At 41.0% G+C, this 6,307-nt stretch overlaps 1 non-coding gene across 1 annotated transcript; it reads left to right on the forward strand.

The window, feature by feature from the left end:
• The first annotated feature begins 413 nt into the window (after positions 1-413).
• TRNAA-UGC (transfer RNA alanine (anticodon UGC)) lies at positions 414-486 on the forward strand. Its single transcript has one exon. It is a non-coding gene; the product is annotated as a tRNA-Ala (tRNA).
• Positions 487-6,307: the final 5,821 nt, after the last annotated feature.

Here is a 6,307-nt window from a genome sequence, read left to right on the forward strand (position 1 = left end):
CGGTATGTGGGGGGGGGGAATATAGAAAGAGCCTAAACAAACAGACCTCATTGACTTTTCATACAGAATTCTGGGCTGTGTTCCCCTACCAGACCCCATAAGGAGGGGTCATGATGACTGTGGAGCCAAAGTCTGGCAGGTCCAAAAGCATGAAGTGGGGCTTAATCACCAATGTGATAATGCCAGTCTAGTGACATGTTAAACTTGGGTTTATCTGAAGTGGTAGGATTAAAATGACCTGGCTGAGGGCTGAGTAGCAAAAAAAGCAAACTATCATAGGGATGGAATGACATTCAACAGGAAGTTCTAAGGGAGTAGAGCCTGCTATGACATGCCTAGTCACAGGGGATATGGTGGCCACTGAGTCACATGCTTACTCATGGTGGAGAATGCAGGAAATTGATCTAGTCCCTGGGGATGTAGCTCAGTGGTAGAGTGCATGCTTTGCATGTATGAGGCCCTGGGTTCAATCCCCTAGCATCTCCAGATTCATTTTTTGGGAAGGAGGGATAGCTCAGTGGTTTGAGCATTGGTCTATTAAACCCAGGGTTGTGAGTTCAATCCTTGAGGGGGTGATTTGGGAATTGGTCCTGCTTTGAGCAAGAGATTAGACTAGATGATCTCTTGAAGTCCCTTCCAACCCTAATAATTTATTTACGATTTAAGAAGGGAGCAAATCAGGACATCAGTCAAACTCAAGCAGAGAAGTGAGAAGTTAGCAGTCTCCCACCATCATAGACCTCGAATACATGTTAAATGGATTGGTGGAGCCAGTTGGCAACTGGTTCAGGAGCTAGCCACTCAACAACAGCTACTGCGGTATATTTGGCACTGTTTGCAGGAGTCCAGCTATGGACAGGCCTGGCTGGCAGAAAACCAAGCAAGCAGGAAGAGCCTCCCACTCCTCTCAAGCTGACTGTCCCCATTGCAATAAATGGGACTGAGGTAGAAGGGAGCGGCCAAACCTAATCAGAGACAATTTAGTAGATGTCACACCCCTCTCAATTTATTTGGAGTGCATGCTTGAGGACATTAAGCCATATGCAGCTCCAACTGACTGTTGGAGAGCACACTGCATCCCAGTAGTGGGACTACCTCCCTTGCACATCCTCAAGTAGGGAGTGGTAGGGGCATTTGAGGACATATTGAAAAGGTTTTCACGACCTGCAGAACCTCTTGTACTCAGATCCAAGATATCCTGGGCAAGGCAGTGTTGAACCCAATGGGTCTTGTATGTTTAGGAGGGGAAATGGACCAAGGAGAAGGAGATTCCAAACAAGAGAATTCTCCTTTAATCTTCGCTCTCAGCGAGGAGTCAGCAGCAGCCCCTCTACAAGATGTGGGTATTTTGATGAGGTTCTCAAACTTTATCAAGGTAACAACGAGAAGACAAAATCCTGAGTCGAGACTATGATCAGTGGCTGTAGTGAATGGGGAAGTGGTGAGCGAGTCAACAGGTGAGTCAATATCCAAAGTTTGAATGCCATATGCAGTGGTTTTACAGCCTAGAAAAAAAAAACGAGTGATGGGAGAGGTCTGGATGCAGTTCCTAATTATATGGCCATATCATCATGAAGTTGCGCAGTTGGCTAATGCCTTTTGTGGGACATCTGTGCAAAGAGAAGACCCGTGCCTAAATCCTGGCCTGCTTCTACTGACCAGGAGTGTATAAAGATTTTACTTCAGTGCCTCATGCCCAGAATGCCAGCTAGTTGCTTCCAAGGAGTATTCAAAGACTCCTTTAGTCCATCTCCCATTGATGGGCACCACCTTTGAGTAAATAGAGATGGACTGGTTAAGTCTCTCAAAAACAGTGAAATGGGGTATAGATATATTCTGGTAACAGATTATGCCATAAAGTACCCAGAGGCTTTTGTAAGTTCAATAAATACTGAAGTCACTTCTACAGAATTGATTAAGATTTTTACTATGAAAGAGTTGCCACAGCAGATCTTAACAAACCAGGAGACCAACTTAACATCATGGGTGATGAAAGATCTGGACAATTGCATCATTGCATATCATTTCCAGACAGATGATCTGGTGGAGAGTTTCATTAAACTTTGAAACCAAGTGATACAAAAATGTGTTGCCACAAACCCTTGCCTATGGGACCAGCTGCTCCCACCTACTTTTAGTGTGGGAGATTCCCCAGTTATTCACTTCTCTTGCATTGGAGGAAACTCTGGGGAATTTTATACCTACTGCAAGAGACAGAAGGGGAACCGGGTCCCAGGACAGAGAGTATGGTACAATGTGTCCTTAAATTCTGCAAAAATGCTAGAAGTCTTGGGCACCTTGGCAAAAGTGAATCTGATTAATGCCCTGTGGTTCCAAGAATGTGCATATAATAGGGGAGCTGGCTTCCAGGTGTTTAAGCTTCAAAACTGCACGTTCTTATTGTTCATTTGTATAGCAGAATCTAAACTTTGGCCCATTGGCACGTGCCCTGAGAAGTAACAGTGAGAAGTCCCCATGCTCCATATAGAGCAAAAAGCCCAGATGCAGCACCTGGTGGCCTCTTTTCTCAACAGCATTTTCAGCTTTGCCAAGGCAAACTCACTCAGCTTACCATCATAGCCAGAGCTGGGGCACCTAGTTAGAAAAATGCCTTGTCCTATACCCAGGAAAATGCATCAAATGGTACTACAGAAACTCCAAATCTGGGGATGCTTGGTGATATATAGAGGAATTCCACAGTGATCACAGGAGTCCTAATATCTTGGTATCCATGCTGGATCACACCACCTGGCTTTGTAATGATTTTAGAAAAATCAATGCCATTTCCAAGTCTGATGCATACATTGATGCACAAAGTGGATGAAATGTTGGGTGAGGCTCAATATATTACTACAGTAATACAACTGATATGCTCTCAAAAACCTCCCCATAAAAAGTCAACTGGTTGTGTATTCCAGATTTGTTGACTTTTAGAATGCAACAAAATTAGGATGTTCCAGTATTGAGACTTTATATATGTGTTTTCACTTAGTCCTTGAGAGTTTGCTTAGGGAAGACCAAATCCCTAAAGAAATGTGGAAAAAAGCTCAGAAGGAAAATACATTTACCAGGATGGACAGCATCTGGTCATGCCTCTTCCAATTAATTAACTTGATCTGATGGCTCAAAGTTATTCAATAATATAGCCAAAACTGCAGAAAAGATTTTCGTTCTTACACATTCTAGTTTTGTGGAGGAGCATGTATTCAGTAGGCTGTAGGAAAAAACCCTCAATTCGAAATAGCATGATATTGTAGAACAGGGATCGGCAACTTTTGGCATGCAGTCCATCAGGGTAAGCTCCTGGTGGGCCGGGCTGGTTTATTTATCTGCCACGTCCACAGGTTCAGCTGATGGCAGCTCCCACTGGCCATGGTTTGCTACTCCAGGCCAATGGGGGCTGTGGGAAGCAGCGTGGGCTGAGGGATGTGCTGACCACTGCTTTCCGCAGTCCCCATTGGCCTGGAGTGGTGAACCGCAGCCAATGGGAGCTGCGATCGGCCAAACCTGCAGACATTGCAGGTAAACAAACTGGCCCAGCCCAGCCCACCACAGAGCTTACCCTTGCAGGCCATGTGCCAAAGGTTGCCGATCCCTGCTGTAGAATGCCATACAACAGTGGCTCTCAACCTTTCCAGACTAGTCCAGGAGTCTGATTTGTCTTGCATACCCCTAAGTTATAACTCATTTAAAAACTCTTTGCTTACAAAATCAGACATAAAAAAATACAAAAGTGTCACAGCACTGAGAAATTGCTTACTTTCTCATTTTTACCATATAATTATAAAATAAATCAATTGGAATATAAATATTGTACTTACATTTCAGTATATAGTTTACAGAGCAATATATACAACTTTTCTGTCGGAAATTTTAGTTTGTACTGACTTTGCTAGTGCTTTTAATGTAACCTGTTGTAAAAATAGGCAAAAATCTAGATTAGTTTATATACCCCCTTATGACCTCTGCATACCCCCAGGGGTACGCAAACCCCTGGTTGAGAACAACTGCCATTGAATTCTAGCTAAAATAAGCAAAGTCTGGACTATTAGAAATAATGTAGGATATGTAAAACACACCAAGATAATTCCAAATGTCTGGTTAACTTGTTTAACATGCACCTAATGTAAGAAAGCACACAAACAGTACAGTATATGTACAGTGTAAAGGTGAAAGAGTATATCAGTGCATGAGCATGAATATAATAAACCCAACGTAGAGAATGTGGAAAGACCCTACCATAAATCACTGGAATTTAAGCTAGTTCTACTGCAACTCTATTCAACGTTTACTGTAGTATACTACTTTTTTTTTATTAAGGGAAAACATAAAACTAGAATCAGAGAATGACAATTTAACACACACATACACACACACACACAAAAGTTGCACACTTAAAACCTAAGGAGCAGGAGCAGATTTGGAAATGATACAATTACTGATGATTCACAAGAGTAAAGGGAAATATGTATCTTTCAGTGGCAATGTTACTGGAATGGGAACGCTTCTCTGAAACATAAACACATTTGAAGGGCTATAAATCTTAGCTTTATATCCAATGTCATGTTTCATCATTTATGCTCTGCCATATTATATTATGTCATCTGCCAACATTTCACATTATGTCAAAACTATAAGAGTTCACAGCCACTCAGAGGTAAATTATGATATTACATCTGGTGTTGAGATCTCTTTGGTAAATTTTACCTTTTTGAATTTTCATTCATTATTCTCTCCTTAGAAGAATGTTGGGTGAAAAACAAGATCCATTTCAATTTAGGCTTAGATGTTTCTTTTAGCCTCTATTTTCATTTTTTAAGAATATGCTATTATTCATAAAAATGTAAAAACTGATAAGGCAAGAAAGATAACTGATCTAGTTACCTCTCCTGGGGACAGGGTAACTCTTCTCAGATCTCTGGTCTCTGCTGTGTTCTTCCCCTGTCTTTTCCACTTTCTTATTGTCAATCACCTATTTTTAACCCTGTTCCATAACTTTGTGGAGACTCCATTTACCCAGTTATCTCATCTACATACCTACCTAATTAAAACATTTTCATGCATAAATCTAACCTAAACTAACTAATCTAACTCATACAACAAACTAAACTAACTAATACATTTTTGCTTACCCTGCTAAAACCTATTCTGTCATCTATTATTTGTTGCCAACCCCCCTGGCTTCATCCATTTGTTTTAATCTGACTGGTCTGTTTTTGTGGCCTGAGTTTTTTAACTTGTTAGCTTGTCTTGTTAGAAGGGGGAGGGGCAGCAGAAGTTAATTCCCTTATGACACTCTGATTCACCCCGCTATTTACACAGACCAAGGTTTTTACAAATAAGACACACAAACCAGGTTTCATGGTTTGCACAACACTGAAGTTGTTTTAGCTACCATCTAAAATACTGCATCAGCAGATACATACAAAAGCAAAAATTCCTCTCAATGTTCTTATAATAAATATTTATTAATCTAACATTATTTAATATATATATATATTTGACTAACACAATTCATTTCACATTTTTCTAATGAGAACATAATGAAATCTCTAAATAATTTGTGTGGGGTCTTAACCAAGTTTTTGGTTATATCATCCATCAGGAATGCAAACTGCACAATATCCCAACAGGCTGGTCCTGCAAAATAAGCAAAATTTGAATAAAAGAGCCTTAGTGAAGCATAGAGAAGGTGAAAGATGGAATCCTTAACCCCAAGAAGAGCTTCATCAGCATGTCACCCCCACAGAGAGTCACTGTTGGATATCTGTGTGTGTATTGGTGTGTGTGTAAAAGAGTGTATTTTAAGCCTACCTTTTCCCTCCTATGTTAAATTAGTCCTAGTGGAATCACAATATGTCAACTTGCTGATTATACCCCTCATATGGTCATTTCCCCAGAACTGGAGATCTTCTCTAGAGTGCACCGGAGCTACAGAATCACCCTAGCGCTCTTCACTAGAAGGAATAATATATGGGATTTATATAGAGGTTAACTAGGAATAATGGGAAACCTGAAAGTACAAACCCTCCCCTCGGACAAAAAAGTATATTTTAATGCTGGTACTTCACAATGAGATATGCAAGGATCATTGACTTAAAAAGTAATCTTGTGATATTACATTTTAAATATCAGCAACAGCTCCTAGGATTCCTTCCTTTGGCACTTCGCTGTCCAAACCAGAGCACACTCTGCTTGAGGCTATGGCCATCTCCTTGATACTCTGCTTCTGGATTGACTCAGCAAAACACTTTCCGAGCAGGATTAAAGGAAGGGCCTTGTTTCTGTGAGACACCCAGGACCCTGG

This window comes from Chelonoidis abingdonii, chromosome 1 (assembly GCF_003597395.2).
Source record: "Chelonoidis abingdonii isolate Lonesome George chromosome 1, CheloAbing_2.0, whole genome shotgun sequence".
Classification (NCBI taxonomy): Eukaryota; Metazoa; Chordata; order Testudines; family Testudinidae; genus Chelonoidis; species Chelonoidis abingdonii.